The sequence below is a fragment of the Capsicum annuum genome, chromosome 6 (genome assembly GCF_002878395.1).
Source record: "Capsicum annuum cultivar UCD-10X-F1 chromosome 6, UCD10Xv1.1, whole genome shotgun sequence".
NCBI classification, from domain to species: Eukaryota; Viridiplantae; Streptophyta; class Magnoliopsida; order Solanales; family Solanaceae; genus Capsicum; species Capsicum annuum.
Genome location: NC_061116.1, coordinates 165,377,804 through 165,399,537, shown reverse-complemented (window position 1 = coordinate 165,399,537; position 21,734 = coordinate 165,377,804). Strand labels below are relative to the sequence as shown.

The following is a 21,734-nucleotide window of genomic DNA, read 5'->3' as shown; positions in this document are numbered from 1 at the left end:
ATCCAACACCCAGGCTACTGTTCCATCTCCACAAGGGAATAATTCTGTTATAGGTTGGGTTCATGACTTTGTGCAGATGAATCCTCCTCAGTTCTATGGGTCGAAGGTAGGTGAAGACCCAAAGATATACTTAGATGAAGTGAGAAAGATCACCCAAATTATGTATGTAACGGAGGAAGAGAGTGTGGAGCTAGCTTTCTATCTCTTGAAATATGTTGCTTATGATTGGGTGGAGATGTGGAGGAAGAGTAGAGGGGAAGATGCCTCTCCCATGACTTGGCAGTTGTTCTAGGATGCATTCTTAGACAAATTCTTTCTCCCAGAGCTGAGGAAAGAAAAATTAGAAGAATTTATGAACTTGAGATAGGGATCTATGACAGTTAAGAAGTATTATCATAAGTTCAACCAGTTATCTAAGTATGCTCCCGGTATGATGGCTGATTTTAGAACTAGTATGAGTAAGTTTTTGGCTGATGTATCTGGTTATGTTGTGAAAGAGTGTAGGTCTGTTGTGCTTAATAGGGACATGGACCTTTCTAGACTAATGATACATGCTCAGCAGATTAAAGCGGACAAGGTGAAGGAGAGAGAAAGAGTAAGGGCAAATAAGAGGGTTAGATTAGACCAGCAGAGGTATAGTCAGACTAGATTTTTGAGAGGGATCCACCCTCAGTTCCAAATTCATTCACTTGTGTCAGTGCTACTAGATTTTTGAGAGGGATCCACCCTCAGTTCCAAATTCGTTCACTTGTGTCAGTGCCTTTATTAGCCAGTACTCCCGCATTCAGAATTAGGTAGGAGCAGGGTAATAGGCCTACTATGTCCAGGTCCCAAGACAGTGTGAGTAACTGACCTTGTCCTCCCCCATGTCCGACGTGCGGTAGGGACTATCCTGGTGAGTGCTTTGTCGATTGGAGGGGCTGTTTTGGTTGCAGTAAGAGTGGCCACAGATTTAGGGATTGCCCATATGCCATACAGAGGAGTCGTGATGTTCGTCCCCAGAGTCAGGCTATTAGTGCTCCAGCCCCTTTAGTTCGTCCTACTCTTCCTTAGGGTGCCTCATCTAGTACTACAGGTGGTCAGTACCAGAATTACTTTTATGCTATACCACCCCGCCAGGAGCAAGAACATTCACCAGATGTTTTTACTGGTATGCTTTGTGTAATTCATTTCGATGTGTATGTATTAATGCACCCTGGGTCAAGTCTTTCTTATGTGACCCCATTGGTGGCTTTGAATTTTGAAATTAGTGTTGAAAAGATTCCTGAGCATTTTCTAGTTTCTACATCCGTGGGTGAATCTATTGTTGCTAAGCAAGTGTATAGGAAGTATTCTATCACTGTCCTTAACAAAATCATATTTGCAGATTTGATTGAGCTAGATATGGTTGATTTTAACATAATTCTAGGTATGGATTGTCTTCACTCTTGCTATGCATCTATAGACTGTCGTACCCATGTATTTAAGTTTTAGTTTCCTAACAAGCCAGTTTTTGAGTGGTCTATAAATTCTATAGCTACCAAGAATCATTTTATATCCTACCTTAAAGCCAGAAAATTGATATCCAAGGGTTGTGTCTATCATTTGGTTCGAGTTAAAGACACTAAGTTCGAGACTCTGACTATTTAGTCTATTAGCATTGTCAATGAATTTCTTGATATTTTCCTGGAAGATCTCCCAGGGGTACCTCCTGATAGAGAGATAGAATTTAGGATTGATCTTCTTCCTAATACGCAGCCTATTTTTATTCCTCCGTATCGTATGGCCCCCGCAGAACTTAAGGAGTTGAAAGAGAAACTCAAAGATCTTCTTGATAAGGGTTTCATAAGGCCCAGTGTATCTTCTTGGGGACCACCCATTCTATACGTGCGAAAGAAAGATGGTTCATTGCGTATGTGTATTGACTATCATCAGCTCAACAAGGTCATAATCAAGAACAAGTACCCTCTTCCTAGAATTGATGACCTATTTGATTAGATGCAAGGTTCTAGTTATTTCTCGAAAATAGATCTGAGATTCGGTTATCACCAACTTAAAGTCAGAGAGTGTAATATTCCAAAGACAGATTCCGCACCTGTTATGGTCATTTTGAATTCTTAGTCATGTCCTTCGGGCTAACAAATGCCCCAACAACTTTTATGGACCTTATAAATCAGGTGTTCTAATAGTACCTGGATATGTTTGTTATTGTATTCATAGATGACATTCTTGTGTACTCCCGAAATGAAAATGACCATACAGATCATCTTCGAATTGTCTTGCAGAGCCTTAGAGATCATCAGTTATTCGCCAAATTTAGTAAGTGTTAATTTTTTCTAAGGTCATTTGCCTTCCTGGATCATATTGTTTCTTTCGAAGGTAATCGAGTTGATCCTCAAAAGGTAGAAGCTGTGAAAAATTGGCCTAGGCCTATCTCTCCGTCTGATATTAGGAGTTTCTTGGGCCTAGCTGGCTATTGCCATCATTTTATGGAAGGTTTCTCTTCCATTGCTGCTCATTTGACCCGGTTAACCCAAAAGAAATTTAAATTCCTATGGTCAGATTCCTGCGAGAAGAGTTTTCAGGAGTTGAAGACTGAACTCACTTCAGCCCCTGTGATGACCCTGCCTAATGGTGTAGATGACTTTGTGGTTTATTATGATGCTTCGAGAGTTGGTTTGGGGTGCGTATTTATGCAGAAGGATAAGGTTATAGACTATGCCTCCTGACAGCTAAAACCTCATGAGAAGAATTATTCGACCCATGATCTCGAATTAGCTGCAGTGGTTTTTTCCTTGAAAATTTGGAGACACTACTTGTACGGTGTTTATGTTGATGTCTTTACGGATCTCAAGAGTTTATAGTATATGTTTACTCAGAAAGAATTGAACCTTCGGCAGAGGTGATGGTTGGAATTGCTAAAGGACTATGATATGAATGTGTTGTATCACCCGGGCAAGGCCAATGTAGTGGCAGATGCCCTTAGCAGATCTTCCATGGGTAGTGTAGTGTATATAGAATAAGATAAGAAGGAGTTGGCCTGCGAAGTGCATCATTTGGCTAGGTTAGGTGTTAGATTACTTGACTCAGCTGAGGGTAATATTTGGGTTCAGAGTAGTTCCGAATCTTCCCTAGTTTTGGAAGTAAAGAAGAAACAGGATATGGATTCTCGTTTGGTTGAACTGAAAGGGTCTGTCAAAGACCAAAAGGTGGAGGTTTTCCCCAAGGTGGAGATGGTGTATTGAGATTTCAGAATAGATTGTGTATGCCTGATGTTGACAATTTAAGGTAGACAATTATGGCTGAAGTGCATGGCGCACTATATTCTATTCATCCCGGTACTACCAAGTTGTACTGCAATTTGCGGGAAATTTATTGGTGGAATGGCATGAAAAAGGACATAGCAAAGTTCGTAGAGAAGTGTTCAACTTGCCAACAAGTTAATATAGAGCACCAAAGACCTGGTGGGATGATGCAAGAATTTAGCATTCCTACATAGAAATGGGAAGAGGTGAACATGGATTTCGTGACCGGTTTACCTCTTTCTCGTCGTCATCATGATTCTATATGGGTCGTTGTAGACAGGTTGAATAAGTCTGCATATTTCCTGCTAGTATATACATTTTTCACCGCTGAGGACTATGTTAAGCTGTACATTCGAGAGTTAGTCAGGTTGCATAGAGTTTTGTTGTCTATCATCTCCGATAGAGGTACCCAATTTACTTCTTAGTTTTGAAGGGCTTCTCAGAAGGGTCTCGGTACCCAAGTTCATCTTAGCTCTGCTTTACATCCGCAAATCGACGGTCATGCTGAGAGGACTATCCAGACTTTGGAGGATATGTTGAGGGCATGTGTTCTTGATTTCAAAGAAAGTTGGAATGAACATTTTCCATTGATTGAATTTGCGTATAATAACAGTTTTCATGCTAGCATTGGAATGGCTCCGTTTGAAGCTTTGTATGGGAGGAGATGTAGATCACCCATAGGTTGGTTCGAAGTTGGTGAGGCTGCTGTGATTAGACCTGATGCTGTGTTCGAGGCTATGGAAAAAGTTAAGTTAATTAGGGAGAGGTTGAAGACAACCCAAGTCGTCATAAGTCGTATGCAGATGTGAGGAGAAGAGCTCTTGAGTTTGAAGTTGATGATTTGGTGTACTTAAAAATTTCACCCATGAAAGGGGTGAGAAGGTTTGTCAAGAAAGGAGAGCTTAGTCCCCGATATGTTGGCCCTTATAGAGTTTTGCTACGTGTTGGGAAAGCAGCTTATGAGATTGAGTTGCCGGCAGAGTTATCAATTGTCCATCCTGTCTTTCACGTTTCTATGCTCAAGAGATATATTGGTGATTCTATTGTTGTTGATCCGTCAGAGAGCTCTGATGTTCAGGATATCATTTCTTATGATGAAGTTTTGGTCGATATCTTAGATTATCAAGTCCGTAGACTAAGGAGCAAAGAAGTTCCCTTGGTTAAAGTTCTGTGGCGAAATCAATCAGTTGAGGGTGCTACTTGGGAAGCAGAAGCAGATATGCGAGTTAAGTACCGCCATCTCTTCTCCGCGAGTTCGAATCAAGCCGAAGTTACCAAATCTTCTTTAATTTAGTTCCCTACTAATCGAGCATATTCAATGATATAAATGTCCATTCTATGATTTATGCATTCTATAAAGTATTCGGAAATCTAGAGTGAAGTAAGTCGATTGAGAAAATTGTTCCCATAAAGTAATTCCAATTTTCTCTTTGGTCTTGAGCCTAACTAGCAACATTCTAGGACGAATGTTTCCAAGGGAGATATTGTAATATCCCAATCGTTCCTTAAGCCTAAATCTGTCTTTTGAGTGGATAAGGGTGGCTCCGACACCGGATGAGGAAGTTATGGCCATTTTACTAAGCGATGTCGGAATCACCCAGGCCTGACGGTAGACCTGAAGGACCACCAAGTCTTTGTTGGACCGTCAATTTTCCCATCAAGACAAGGCAGTAACGCTCTTTTTCTGGCCATTGTGCAATGGCCAAAATGGTGGGCCACCAAAAATTTGATGGACCATCAAGTCGAGGCAGAATGTCCTATTTCTGGCCCCCGAGTGACGGACGATCTGGTGGACCATCAGTTTCCTAATGGATCATCACTTCGACCGTCACGTCGAGGCAGAATATCCCAGTTTTGGCACTCGAGTGACGGATGATATGGTGGACCATCAGTTTCTCTGACGGACCGTCAGTTCGACCGTACAAACCCCGATCAGCAATTTTTAACTTTTTTAAAAGGACATTTTGGTCTTTTCCGCCCATTTTGGTCTTGTATATATATAGAGAAGAGAAGTTCATTTTTTCTCCATTCTCTTCCATAACCCACTAGAAACTAGGGTTTCTTCCAAAATCCTAAATCAAATCATCTCTAAGAAATTCAAGAATCTTCCAAAGATTTCACCAAGTTGTTCAAGAATTAAGTTCTCCATGCCAAAGGCATCAAGAAACTTAGCTGAAAAGTGCGAGAAAGAAGTTCCAATCAAGTCTCTTTATGTCAAATTCATAATCCAAGGTATGTGGGGCTTGAACAAGAATATCCCTTCATTCTTGTGCCCAAAGAATTGATTTTTACTATTGAAATTTCATGATTTTGCAAGTGGGTTTATATCCAAATTACTTTATCATTGATTTATGAGAATCGAGGTATTCAAGATTGATATACATGACTATTTCGTTGTTTTATTTCTTAAATTAAGAATTTATGCTATGAATTGCATATTGCAACTATGAATTGACGATTTCCAGGAGATAGATGATAAGAGTCATGATTTTAAGATTTTCCATGAAGAGTTGATTATTGAATATATGTATATATCGATATTGATCTTAGGAGTTAAGAATGAGTCCTATGATGTTTCCTTGAAGCTTTTGATATTTGAAATGATTTGATAAGCAAACGTACTTGGTGTTGAGAAAGATTGTTTTGATTTTGAGTTGTGTTAGGAATCCACAGTTGTATATGATTTACAGATCAGATATATTTATGTTTTGGTCTTTATGATAGACCCATGAGTTGATATTAATTAAGGTGGATCTCCTAACGTGTTCTGAGCTGAGTCTGGGAGGAGTATTTAGCACCAAGTGGAAAATGTGGTATTTCCCCAGAACTACGTACCACCGTAGGATTGATATTAATAATTGTGGGCCAGAGGCCGAGTATGAGCTTATGATCACGAAAGTGAGGTTGTACTCCCTGGCAAGAGTACGAAGCTCCTGCCAATGTGGGGTTCTCTCTTTAGGAGCGCAAAACGTTGGATTCCATGTGGCTCACATAGTTTATGTCGGTTATAAGAAACTTCCAAGTCCATAATAGTCTAAGTTTCATGAGTTACTGAGTCACTCTAAGTCACGAGTCAAAGAGTTTGAGTCGAGACCAATGATTTATGAGATTTACGAAGCATGTATTATTATTGATGATTTATGGAAATTACGTTTTAGGTAATTCAGGCGAAGAGAGTCATTATTGTTAGCATGCATGATTTTCTTACACATTTATGATATCATTGAAAAAATATTGCATACACCCCCACATACTCAGTACATTCCCAAGTACTGATTCCCATACTCTTTTGTGTTCTATATTTCCTCATGATGTAGGTTCAGGTGCTCAGTCTCAGCAGCAACAGTGATCTTCGAGTACCTTTTTCTACATTTTTGCAGTTGGTGAGTCCTCATAGTTCGAGGACCTATGTCCCTAATTTTGTCTTGTTAATAAATGGTTGTTTCCTTTCAGATCAGTACGAGTCAGATGGGGGATCTATTCACAATGGCTCCTTAGTCTTATGTAGTAGAGGCTTTGTCAGACTAGAGTACCAGTATGTGCAGAACTTCAGTATTTTGATTGTACAGGACAGTATCTCTTCATATTCCAGTATGTTCATGGCATGATTATTCTTTCTTTCTCTAACTTGATTTTTGTCGTAGTGAGTTCTGAAAGTGATGATAGGTTTAGAGGGTTAGATTGAGGCCACGTGTGGCCTTAAGCATCATGTGACGTCTCGGGATAGGTTCCCGGGTCGTTACAAGACGATAGCCAGCAATTGAATATTTTCTAAGGAGAAGAAAAAACCCAAAATCCCCAAAAATTAGGTCAAAGTCGTAGAAGAACACACTAAACTTAGAATCCCCAAATTGAAGCAATTAAAGTAAAAATTTGGGAGAAATTAAAGTGAAAATTTGGTCTGACTTTCCAACACAAATTGAGAGCTAAATTCGGTGTCACTTTCCAACACTAAGAGAAATTAAAGTGCAAAATTATCCCTAATTGCAAATCGAAGTGCAAATTCAGTATGAAATTAAAGTGCAAATTAGATATGATTTATCTTTAACTCACCAAATTCACTATGCCACATCTCACTATAGTCGGTCCGATTCAAGGATACAAATTACAGAAATATTCATCTGAATATTCTCGACCAACCAAATGACACTGTAAATCAAGGCTATGTGGTAATTATTTGTTCTTATATGACTAATCAAACACTGTATTTCTTTAACGCTACCCAAATAACACCTAAATGTTCACGGGTGAGAAAAAAGACCTTACAGATAATGAACAGCAGAAGGAAATCCTTGGAAGAACACTCCACGGCATCGATCTCCACAACGTTTCCACAGTACCACCAGCAGACCTCAGTACCAGATCATTGATCTCCACGACATTTCCACAAGCTGTAGCAAAATTAGCAGTGTAGTATGTTTAAGCGATTATAGCAGTGTAGTGTAGTAGGTTTAACCAATTGTAGCGATTTTAAAAAGTTTCATTAAAATATTTTTTGGCGGACTTACTGAAATTTATCGTGAAAATGGAGGGAATAAAACAAGCGTTGCTATAGCTTATTTTATTTATCTATTGCAATGCTTAATGTCAAAAGCGACGCTTATAGTGTTAAATTATAAATAATAGAAAAATTATTTTTTCCAACGCTTGAAACCGTTGCAATAGACCACCTATTGCAACGCTTTGTTAACCATCGCCAAAAAGTTCATTGCGATAGGGGTAATTTCCAGTAGTGTTAATCTTTCTAAATTCACCAAATGTTTACCTTATTCTGAATTTTGCTCTGCTTGGAAAAGAATTTGCTTTCTTCTTCTCTTCATTCCTTCCAAATTGATAGGTTTATGATTACTTATTCAATGAGTATTACAGTTTTGTTCATAGGCTTGATCCTTTCTTTTGTCTCCACTAATATAGATTCGATACTTTTTTCTGAAATTATTTTAGGGCTTTATAGGCTTGTAATGTTGGGCTTCAGGCTGGTAGGATAAGGATTTTCTTAGTGACTTTTTTTTTCAACTAGGGACAGTTCCTTTCTTTCATTCTCATTTTTTTTATTATTTTTTCTCTCTTTCTTTTTTTTTTTTGAAAAGACTTGAACTATTTTTTTATTTTCATTTCTCTTTCTTTTGCCATTTCTCAAAGAAAATTATATTTCCAAATTTTATGTTTTTTCATCTATTGAATACTGTTTATTTATAGTTGAAGTGAATATATGTGTATATTTGAACTTACATATATTTTCTGAGAATTAGAGTGTTAGAAAAAAAATTAGGGCTCAAAATAAAAGTTCTAAAAAGGAAAAATATGTGGGTGTGGATAGAAATCGAGGTTGAAATTTGGTATCAAAGAAGGCCTAATATCATTTTTCATAAATAAGTTACGTCCATTATTTCTCCTTGAGAACATTAAGACCAGTTTCTAGCCAAATTTATTGATTCCTCTTGTTTAGTGATCATAACTCTTCTCAATTCACAAGATTTCTGTGCTGAAGATGCTTGCTTTTTCCTTCACAAAATCAAAAATCAAAAATTATGAAAATCATATGGTGAAAATAGAAAGAAATAATCTTGACCATAATGTGAAAAATTTATTTTGTTAATTTAAAACCTACAATGCAATCATGTTTAAAGAGAAATATATAAAATGCTTTTTTGGCTTTTAAATTTACAACTAAAGAAGAAAGCTTGAAAGAAACTGCAGTCATACACCTTATATTTATTATAAGTAAATATATACATTTATATATAAATTATATTCCTCAATGTCGATGTGATTTTTACTTCTATGGAGCTTCAATGTGCCCTTCTACAATAGAAATATGATTATATAGGTAAAAATGAATAGAATAATAATAATAATAATAATAATAATAATAAGTAATGATAAATAAAAGATTTAACTAAGATTTAATAGTTTGTGATTTTAAGGATGTATATATTGCTCTCAAGGAAAAATAACTTTTCAATTTAGTTTTGATTCCTTGATTCTGTAGTGAAGTATCGGATACAAGTTTAGATATATAGTACTAGAAATAAATAATTAATTATCCTTGGTTTAATATAAACCAAAAAATTACCTGAGCCAATAATTATCATGCACACTTAATTGGTTAATCGACCAGTTACTTAGATATTCTGATCACCATGGAATTACTTCTGTGTAGGTGACTCTATTTTTGTAGAGGCCTTCATGAGATGTTCTAGTTGTACAATAACCTAGATATTAAACAAATAAATTTATTAAGAAATTAATTGACGAGAATTTATACTGGACTTATGAGGCTCCATTTCTTCACCCTCAATGGCTACAGGTAGAAATAGTAGTTTTGAGTTTAATGTCATCAACTCAACTTATTCATTGCTTGATTCATTATTAAATCAGTGTTAGTGTTGTTAATCAAATCGTCCTTCAAAATATAATTTTAGCCTATGACTATTTACCTTAAGCTTATCTCCACCTTTGATATGTGTTATTTCAATAGCTCCATAAGAAGTGATATTTGTAACACAATAGGGACCTATCTATCAAGATTTCAGTTTTTCAGGAAATAATCTAGGTCTGCTACTGTAAAGAAGTACCAAGTCTCCAATCTTAAAACTCTTTGGTCTAATCAAATTGTCATGCCATTTTTTAATTCTTTATTTAAAAATTTGGGTATTTTCATAGGCTACTAACCTCAGTTCTTCTAATTCATTGACTTGGAGAAATCTATTTTTTCAGCAGAGGTTAATTCAAAATTCAGTGCTTTCAACTCCCCAAAAGCTTTGTGTTCTAATTTAACAGGTAAATGAAAAGCTTTTTCAAAGATTAATTTATATGTAGATGTGCCAGTTGGTGTTTTAAAGACCATTCGGTATGCCCATAGAGCATCATCTAATTTTAAGACCCAATCTTTTCTCAAAATTTCAACCGTCTTTTCTAATGTTCTTTTTATTTCACGATTGGTAACTTATGCTTGTCCTTGAGTTTGAGCATGATATAGTGTTCCGGTTTTGTTAGTCACACCATATTTTGATAACAAAGAAAGAAATTATTTATTAATGAAATGAGTCCCTTGATCACTAATGATGACTCGTGGTGTGCCGAATCTAGTAAAAATATTTATTCTGAGCAAACACACACTGTATGAGCATCATGTTTTTGTGTGAGAATTGCTTTTACCCAGCTTGATACATAATTCACTGCCATGAAAATGTATGTATAAGAGTGAGAAGAAGGAAAAGGACCCATAAAATCCATTCCCCAAACATAAAAAATTTCACATACCTGTATTGATTGTAATAGTATCTCATCTCTCAATGTGATATTACCTGTTCTCTGACATTGGTCATATTTTGTGACATATGCTCGAGTGTCCTTAAAAATTGTTGGCTAGAAAAACCTATCTTCCAAAATTTTGAAGGCAGTTTGATTGGTTGCATAATGTCCTCCAATTATTCCACCATGACAGTGATAAAGTGTGTTGTCCATATCCTCCCCAGGTATACATCGTCTAATGATAGAATCTGCATAATTTTTAAATAGGTAAGTTTTGTTTCACAAGTAATATTTAGCATCAGATATGAGCTTTTTTTATTGGTAAGTGAGATCTTTGGGTATCTACTTTCTAGCCAGGTAATTTGCAATATCTACAAATCAGGGTGGCTGAGTTACAACTGAGAAAATATGTTCATCAGGAAATTCTTCCTTTATTTCTGTAAGCTCCGGGGGGGGGGGGGGGGTTCTCTAATCTAGACAAATGATCAGTTACTTGATTTTCTATTCTTTTTTTGTCTTTAATTTCAAGGTCAAATTCTTGAAGAAGTAAATTCCATCTTAATAATCTAAGTCGAGCATCTTTCTTTGCAAAGAGGTACTTTAAAGCTGCATGGTCAGTGAAAACAATAACCTTGGCTCTTATTAAATAAGAACGAAACTTATCAAATGCAAATACTACTGCTAATAGTTCTTTTTCTGTTGTTGCATATTTTTATTGAGCCTCATTCAATGTCCAACTAGCATAATAAATGGGATGAAAACTCTTATCCTTTCTAAAGCCTAAAACAGCACCTACTGCTTTATCACAGGCATCACACATAATTTCAAAAAGTCGATTCCAATCAGGGAAGACAACTATAAGAGCGGTTGATAATCTATTCTTAAGTTTTTCAAAGGCCTTTAAACAATCACTTGAAAATTCAAACTTAACATCTATAAGGTTAGTAAGAGATTTTGAGATTTCTGAAAAGTCTTTAATGAACTGTCTGTAAAAAGCTGCATGTCCTAGAAAACTTCTAATGCCTTTAATAGTTGTGGGAGGGGGTAATCCTGCTATAGTATCAATTTTAGCCTTATCAACTTCTATCCCTTTAGCAGTGATTTCATGTCCTAAAATAATTCCTTCTGTAACCATAAAATGACATTTCTCCCAATTAAAGATAAAGTTTGTCTCCTCACGTCTCTTAAGGACTAAGGTCAAGTGATAAAGACAATCTTCAAATGATTTTTCAAAAAGTGTAAAATCATCCATAAAAATCTCTAGGAATTTTTCGGTCATGTCTGAGAAAATTGCTGACATACACCACTAAAATGTGGCAGGTTCATTACACAAACCAAATGGCATTCTCATATATGCATATGTTCTATGAAGGCATGTAAAAGTTGTCTTATCCTGATCTTTGGGTACAATTGGTATTTGGTTACAACCTGAATATCCATCAAGACAATAGTAAAAATCACATCCTTCTAACCTTTCCAATATTTGATCAATAAATGGTAAAGAAAAATAATTTTTTCTGGTGGTATCATTGAGACGTCTATAATTGATACAAACTCTCTATCCTGTGACCATTCTAGTAGGCATAAGCTCATTATTTTTATTTTTTATGACTGTCATACCTCCCTTTTTTGGTACTACCTGAATAGGACTTATCCATGAACTATCAGAAATAGGATAGATAATACACGCTGCTAGAAGTTTAATTATCTCTTTTCTAACCACTTCTTGCATTGTAGTATTTAATCTTCTTTTTGGATGGACTATTGGTTTGAAGTTATCCTCCATGAGAGTTTTGTGTGTACAAATAGCCGAATTAATTCCTTTGATATCTGCCACCATTCATCCTATGGTTCCTCCGTGTGCTCATAGTACTTCAATCAATTTATGTTCCTGTGTAGCGGTCAGAGAAGATAAAATAATCATTGAAAATAATTTAGGCTCAAGATAGGCATATTTTAAATAGAAAGGGAGTATTTTGAGTTTAAATTTTTGTTAAACTCTTTATGATTATATTTCCTCATCCTTATAATCATTTTTCTCGTTTCTGATGGAGGGATTATCATCTTGTGGTGTGTTAGAATTGAGCAAACATCTTTTCATGGAATCTAGAGTTAATTTGTCATCTTGAAATTCATCTACAATATCTTCAATCGCATCAATTAAAAAGTATGCAGATGAAATCTCATCTCCTGAAAATCTTAACATTTTTTGCATATCAGAAATAACCCTTTCTTCATCTACTCTCAAAATCAGTTGCCCTTGATGGACATCTATATTGCTCTTCCCATCGCAATAATTCTACCCAGAATTATTAGTTCATTAGGACATTCTTGCATTTCAAGTACTATCTACTTTCATCAGTGCCTTCGATGTGTTTATATAATAAGTCATCAATATTTGGATGGGCTTGTAAGGGTCTTTGTTGATAGGAAGTTGTTTATTGATATGATTTAAAATTTGGTGTTTCACGATTTTGGTTCTAAAATCCAAGTGGACCTTGTACTCATTATTTTTGAAAGCTTTGAGGATTTTCAGCACCACTAGGATTGCTCCATTGAAAGCGTGGATGTTTCTATGCCAAGGGGCTACCAAAAAAGTATGGCTTATATCCGAGGACATTAATATGTTCATCCTTCGATTTGTTGCTTGACATTTATGGTTCAAATGATTTCCTCCACACATGTCACAAGCCTCGCCTTGAACTAACTGATGCGCATTCACCTGAAAATATTCAAACTTTTATGCCAAAGAAGCAATCTGTTGTATTAGTGTATTTAAAACATCTTCTTTATTTACCGTAGCGTCCTTTTTTATGATTATGCAATCAGATGGCCATTGAATAGCATTTTCTGAGATTTTATTCATTATTTGCAGTGCTTCCTCTGTGGTTTTACCCATGATGGAGCCTCCTGCAGGTGTATCTATCGTATTTCTAGAAGAAGGCTTTAGTCCATAATAAAAAATATACAATTGCATATGTTCAGGTATGCCATGATGTGGACATTTTCTTAACATTTCTTTTAATCTTTCCCAAGCCTGATAAACTAATTCAGTTTCAATCTGCAAGAAATTAGAAATCTCTTGTCTTAACTTTGTAGTTTTAGCTAGGGAAAAATATTTGTTTAAAAATTTCTGAGTTATCTAATCCTATGCGGTAATAGACCCTTGAGGTAAACTTCGCAACTAAGTTTTGGCATCTCCTTTTAAAGAAAGAGGAAATAGCCTTAACTTAATTGCTTCAGGAGAGACTCCATTGTATTTAGCAGTTTCAACTAATTCTAAGAAATCAATCAAATGACTATGTGGATCTTCACTTGGATCACCACAAAAAGTACATGATTGTTTAATTGTTTGATTTTGTATACGATTTTGTTGCTTGTAATCTGTCAAATTCAAATATAGTTTACAATATCATCCCACGGAGATTGAAAAATCTATGCTACAAACTTATGATATTTTGACTACTATTTGAGAATCAAATTGATGAAAAGAGAGTAATTTCTTAAGTTTGAAAATAAATTATGTAAAGAAATTGTGCTTACAAGATTATCTTGGAGAGGAAGTTGGGGGTTGTTGAATTCACATAGTATGTTTATTATAATAAAATCATTATTTTAGTAATTTCTATAAAATTATAAAATAACTTTCTAGACTTGATTTATGTGTTTATGAGGAATAAAGACCCCTTGCGGGTAATCTTTAAATCAATAAACTTACTTGAGAAAATATCTCCACGGAGATACAGATTGAAAGAAATAATATAAAGACCGCTTGAATCAACAATCTTATTTGAGCCAATCCCTCCGCAAGGATACGAATTGAGACAAATATGATAGAGATCACTTAAATATAAGAAATAGTTCAAAATAATCCTTCCGTGAGGATAAGGATCAAAAGAAGCAATTTCAAAGATTTGAAATAACAAGTGACTAAAAATTCTTATTACTTATATTTTATGAAATAATTATAGTATATTTAGTTTTTGTTCCTTGTGGGAAGTACAACTTAATATAACTATAACTATAATATAAAATATCATGTAACGCTAATTTCAAGTACAAGTATTTCATCATAGAGTATTTAGCTTTTAAATAGAATCAAGTCTTGAAAGAACTAAAATAAAATTTATATTATAATATTATTTCATGTTTCTTCAACGCTCCCAACACAAAGAGATCACTCCATTATGTGAGTAGAAAAAAAACTTAAATTTAAGAAACTAGATCTATGGAAAAGACGTGAAGAAATATTGATTACAAAAGACCAACACTTTGTTTTTACTAATTGTTGGATGATTAATAGTCAAATAAATGCCTCTATTTATAGAAAATTATAATGTTGAATCAATGAATGCATTCTTTGAAGTGGTGGTTGTAACCGTCGACTTGTAACTTCTTATTCAAACCTTCATTTGTTTCATTCCTTCACTTGACGGGTGTAAGTAAGGTTTGAGGTGGTAGTTGTAACCGTCAACTTGTAACTTCTTCAAACCTTCACTTGTTTATTTAATAGTTTATTTCTTCTCTTGTTTCTTCCTGTACTCTTTTTCCTGTAGAATTCGTCAGAAAATATGCGAGGATAGAATATAATTATTCATATTTTATTTAAAAAATATAATTTTATATACTAAATTATATGAATAATTTATATCCATCAAATTCCCCAATACTTGAACTTTTACTCGTCCGCGAGGAAAAAGAAGATTTTTAAAAAATTTATGATTTCCTCTTTGTGCAGACCACGGAGTGCAACCTGCACCTCATCCTGAATTTTTATGCTAATTAGGACCCAAGGTATCCCGATTTTGAAGTGAAAATTTGGGGACAGGTAGTAACTTTCTCAGCACATATTGTGAATGAAATTATAGGCATCCCCGAGGTCGACGTCGCCCCTCTGAGGTAGCTGAACAACACTTTGCCATTCATAGACATAAAAGGAAATAGGGCTACAGCTAGATGGAATCGTCACAGAGATAGTGGCCTTCACCTGACATTCCCATATGCTCAACTAACTAGGGAGGCATGCATGTGGATCAACATTATCTACCATTTTCTGATTTTCGTTAAACACATGAAAGATGTAACTCATGACAAGGTCTGCCTTATTTATGGTTTGATGCGGGATGATACTAATGAAACACCTAGGTCTTGAACCTTCAGAAAAATAATAACTTTTGGTGTCTCTAAGTTGGATGGGACTTGAAGCTTGAGTCGCACCCATGGATGCGGGTTGTATCCAATCTTTCCTCACCCTCTCGTACCTTGGACAGTATGTTAGGGTAGCATACTATTTTCTATAAAACATGACCTTTCCTTGATCGTACCCCATGCATATGAATCGTATGCAACTTAATCGTATAGAGGGTAGTTTCTATTTGGAGTGGACTATTGGGTATATGGTTTGTGTATACGACTAGGGGTGAGTTGTTCCATTGGTTATGAATCAAGGGTGCAAACTCGTACCCACAATAGTATGATTGACCTAGAATAATCCTAGGGTATAATTTAGGGTACTACTCATACCCTAGGGTATGACAACTAAGGGAATCATATGGGGGAGTCGTACCCCTGGGCGAGTTCACTTTTTAGCTTTTAACTAAGGGCTTTGTGGTTATTTCCCTTGCCTAAAAACCTAAGACCCTTCACTATATAAGGCATTTTGGACTCCTAAGCCCTCATTTTACAAGACTCAAACACTTCAAAATACTCTAAAATATTCTTGAAGCAAGATTGAAGGCTAGGGCTTGGAGGAAGCTCATCTAGTGGCAAGAAGGAGCCAAAATTATTGATGTGTCATTTTGTTTATGGCATGTATCTCTTCTCCTCTTTAAATATAGCTAAACCCATGTATTTCATACTTGGATTAGTAAGTTTACATGGTGATTTGAAATTAAATGAAAAGGATTTTGTTGCCTAATAATGAATAATATTGTTTCTTGCTTAAACTTATGTTTATACCTGTTATTAATGATGAATTGCATATATGGGTGCTTGTTGTATGTGGTTTTTCATGAGGATCTTGAGAAACCCTAATATTGATGATTTTCATCATGAAAATAGCCTTGTTAAAAGGTATGCTCATAAGGTGTTTGTGAAAATGTCTAAGAAAATTGTCTAGTCACATGTTGGTGATGTTTTGGATTTGGGCAATGGCCCAATAAGAATGAATAATTGATAAATGACATAGTGAAGGTATTGTGAGCCATGTATTGTATAATTGATGACCTTATTAGTAGATGGCTAATAAGGGATTAAAGTTCCCAATCACGAAATTGAATTTAAATGGTGTGTTAAACAGAAATGTGATGAGAAAGTGCAATAAGATTGCTAATAAAATGTGAATATTTGTATGGGTCTTGATGATGGTAAATTGAATTGAATGATAAATTGAACCAAGACATTTAGCCCATTGAAGTGATTAGTGGTTAAATAGTTATGCGAGCGCCAAATGTGTATCTATGGTATTGGTCTACTGGAAATGAATGAGGTAAGATGTTGTTAATGAATGTGAATGCTTGGTAAATGGTTGCTATAGGTCTTATTTTCCATGTAAGAAGTAAAGGGATTTCCTTGATAGTTTGTTGGTTAAATGGGACATGGTCCCTAAAACGTGAACTCGAATCATGTTTGAATAAAAGGTGTATGTAAGAATAGTAATAAGTAATGATTGGTTTGTAGAGGTCTTGATGACCATAAATGAACTTGCATCGTGTTATGAACTAAGGCCTTGGGCCTATCTATATGATTAATAGCTAATTCGCTCAGCAAAAGACCATGTGGTTTTCTATGGTATTGATATGTAGCCTTGGTGGCTATAATTACCTAAATGGGTTCAAGCCCTTTAATGTCTAAATGAATTGTATGGATGTTAATGCATGAAATAATTGGTTAGGAGTTCAAATGTCGGCTAATGATAGTAATGAGATGACTTATGGTTAAAGTCCCTCATCTAATGACTTGTAGTTAAAGTTCCCCATCTAATGACTTGTGGTTAAAGTCCCTCATCTAATGACTTGTAGTTAAAGTCCCTCGTCTAAGGATTTGTGTTTAAAGTCCCTCGTCTAACGGCTTGTGGTTGGAGTCCCTTTCTTTAAGATATCTCTTGAGGTTAAAATACCTTGCCTTATGAATTGACATATGATTAGAGTTCCATGTCCGATTGGATATGGGAGCATGTGATTAGAGTTCCATGACGATTAAATGTGAGTGCATATGATTAGAGTTCTATGCCCTATTTAATGTGAGAGCATGTTATTAGATTTCCATGCCCTATTAAAGATGTAAGCATATGATTAGAGTTTCATGCCTGATTAAATATGAGAGCATGCGATTAGAGTTCCATGCCCAATTAAATACATAAGCATATGATTAGAGTTTTATGCCCAATTGAATGTGGGAGCATGTGATTAGAGTTCTATGCCCGATTAAATATGTAAGCATGTGATAGAGTCCCATGCCTAATGAATTAATTAAATCGGTTAAATTTGTTAAACTAATTGAGTAGGTTTGAGATTCGAATCCTCTTGACTAATGTAAGGAAGAAGTTCAAGGTTATAAAATTGGTAAGGTGAAGGATTGAATGTTCTTCTCTCCATGTCTCATGAATGAATGATTTGAGAATACATGTTATAGCTCATTCCATGGTTTGGCACATTGTGTAAGTATATGTACATTTATTTTCATATATGCCTATACTTGTGTAAATATGATTGCACATGATGATTTGACTAGATTAAACAATTGCCCTGTTTTATCCTTATCCTTGAGTTACATGCTAGCGCTTTGTCCACTAACCATCTCCGGACGCTTTATCCCCATGCTACCTTGGGGCTAGAGCATCTTCTTCTTCTTCTACACAGTCATCGGGTGTTCTAGCGGTTTGGGCATTGACCTTGAAGTGGTGAGCTTCCATACTCTGGAAGACCCACCTTTCATAGTCTCTTATCCTATATCATAGACTTGTAAAGGTTTGGTAGTTGGCTATTATCGGGGGCATGTACCAACATATTATTAACTCGATTTGGTAGAGATTTTGTAGATGACTATGGATTTGGCTATATTGGCTAAACTGTTGACCTTAATGAAATGTTAGGTATTGTCTAAGTATTGCTTATTAGCCTTATATTTTTGCTATCTTTTTATAAGGTCGAGATTCACTTGACCCTTGTGGTTGTTATGATGACGATTAGGTTAGGTTATCGGGCGGACCTCCGATTCATATGGGCTTACAGTGACCATATAACATGGCCCGATTTTTGGATGTGTCAAGTTGGTATCAAATCCTAGGTTCATGGTCAGTTAGGAGTCCACAAAGTCATGTCAAGTACAGATTCGTTTATGGGTGTATAGTACGCTCACTTATAAGAGAGGGGCTATGAGACATTTAGGAATGTTTCCTTTTCATGTATTGCAATCTCAAACTATATAGAGTCTAAGGTCTTAGATTTCTCAGAATTTTGTTTGCTCATATTTCATATTATGTATCCAAGGAGATTTGACATTCAATCAAGCTAATTTGTCCCAACTGGGGGCAATATGGATAAAGCTCGTCTGACTTTTAGGATTCAGACCCGGTCAAGGGTCGTGACATTTGACAATGCTCGTGGGGTTCTACCTATTCCCACTAACCCTACTTCTGAGGGTGACATTTCTCCCCAGTCGCCTCAAAATGCTAGGTTCTATCACTACTTTGCTCTGTTGGCTCAGATTGGTGGAAAGTGGTCCAACAGAAGGTAATGGCTGGGTCATAGCCTTCATTTCATGAATAGTGATCACTATCTGAATCTGTTGGAAGGAGGGCATTTACAGATTGGTAATGATCATAGGGAACAAAGTTCCCAACTTTAGGATAGCAGGGCCCAATCTGCATTCACCTATCTTCCTTGTTGGTTTTATGATTGATCACACCATGGTTATTGTGAGGAAGGAAGGAAACAGAGTTTTAAATGTGGTAAATTGGGTCACATTGTAATACCCCAAAAATCCAAATCGCTACTAGAACCTTGCTTCAAGATCATGAGAAATAAATTTTAGTATTTTAGTAGTTTTATGAGAGAGTTTGATGTATATTAAGTTTTCAAGTAACTTCTAGCTATTAGACGAATCAAAGTATCCTTTACCGATTGAATTTTTGAGAAGTGTGTTGTCATAGTCAACTTTAAATGAGCTTACCTTTTATTTAACTAAGAATTATTGAGATCATGACCCACCAACGAGTAGATAATTGAATTATCTTTCCAGCAATACCAATTTTGCCTTAATTCGATACTCGGGTGAGAAGTTATGGCCTTTTTTATAAAAGGCAGTGGCTCATCACAATATTGCTACATTGCGGTGAAGGTTAAATTGGCAATTATTCTTTTCCAGTTAGGTGATGCGATTTCACCGCATCACGATGATGGACAAAATAGGGCTCGTCCCTTTTTTCTAGTAGCCCAACACAATTTCACCGTATCTCGTCAAGGGTTAAAATTACGCTAGCCCTTTTTCTAGTAAGGCACCGCAATAAGCACCGCGTTGCACTGCTTGTCAAAATTGGCTTCCAATTCCATAATTAATTTTTTAAAGGGCAATTTAGTCTTTTTCCCATGCCCCAAATCATGAAAAACACATAATTAAACCTATTCTAAGCACTTTATGCATACTTTTCATCAAATTACTCTCCAAGAAACCCTAGAGATTCAAATGTTAACCCTCAAGAAATACAAATTCCACCATTTGTTTTCCAAGATAACCCAAGATTCAAGATTCCCAATTCAAGATATTCAAGAAACAATCTTCAAGAGAACAAATAGGAAGATAAAGTTCAGACTTCTTCATCTATTCATCAATTAAGGTATGTAGGGTTATGGAAAAGGGTAATCCTTTCACCTTTGCGCCCAAAACTTGCTTTTAATTATGTTTGCACACGAATTTTAAATTAGGGTTCATACCCAATGATTATTATTCAAAGATTATATTACTAGAAGAGATTTGAATGATGAATTACATCTTTATTTTTACTTGTCCATACGTTTGGCTTGTTTTTCATATATTGAGAATTAAATCTCATTATTATAAGTAGAATTGTACAAAATCCCCATGATTTTGGCTATTGATTTTGATTTATGATGATTAGCCTTGAGTTTGAAATATGGGTTAATAAGCCCTAGCTTTGATATTGATAATCCAAGAGATTATGATTTTAAGCATCCCATGATATGTTCATAATCAACTTTGAATAAAGATTTGATCTTTTGATCTTTAGTTAAGGTTATGGAATTCAATTACAGCTTAAATTTTTGTCTTAAACAAACAGATGCACATTTAGCTTTCAGTATGAATCATTATGTCATTAAAGTGGATTTCCTACAGAATGGGCATATAGATTAAAGGGAGTAATATTTAGCATCAATCGGGAAGTGTAGGTTTAGCGCATCCTACTTTCCTTGAACTACGAGCCAACGTAAGTATAGTTCGTTCCATTTTTATATAGATGACAGTTACAGATGTGATCACTTAGCTTAGGTTATACTCCCTAACAAGAGTATGACACCTCTCCCCAACGTGAGGTTTTTCCCTTAGGGGAACTAGATGTTGGACACTATGACAGCTCATATAGTGTATGTCGGTTAGAAGAACCTCCCTACTAGTAAGTAATGATAGAAAAGTTTTAAAGATAGAATACTAATATGGCTTTTAGAACTAAGTGTGATAGCTCATGAGATTTACATAGTATACTTTGTTATTTAAGATTGATGATTTGTCAGCTTTCAGTTATTCAAGCCAAAGTGAGTCGTTACATTTAACATGCATATTTTATGAATTTTGATAACATTGAGAAATTATTTTTTTACTTATGCATCCACCTCTGTATGCTCAGTACATTCTCAAAGTACTGATCCACATATATGTCTATGTACTATATTGTTTAATAATGTAGGTTTAGGTGCTCAGTCTCAGCACCGTGAGTGATTTCGGGCATCTTTATCTACATCTCGACAGTTGGTGAGTCCTCATGGTTTGAGGACCCATTTATTCATATTTTCATCTTTCGTAGTGATTGATTAATTGCTTTCAGTTCAGCTTGAGTCAGTTGAGGGTCTGTCCCAACGGCTCTCTAGATCTTAATAGTAGATGATTACCAGACTGTTAGTTATAATTCAAACTTCTAGTATTAGTTATTCAGACATAATGTTCAGTTGATTTCAGCTC

General features: G+C 35.5%; 1 non-coding gene and 1 pseudogene across 1 annotated transcript; one reads left to right on the top strand and one right to left on the bottom strand.

Annotated features, from left to right (window-relative positions):
* Positions 1 to 21,734, bottom strand: part of LOC124899545 — an 80,888-nt pseudogene that overhangs the window by 22,130 nt on the left and 37,024 nt on the right.
* On the top strand, positions 13,529 to 13,635 carry LOC124899790. Its single transcript, XR_007057354.1, has one exon. It is a non-coding gene; the product is annotated as a small nucleolar RNA R71 (small nucleolar RNA).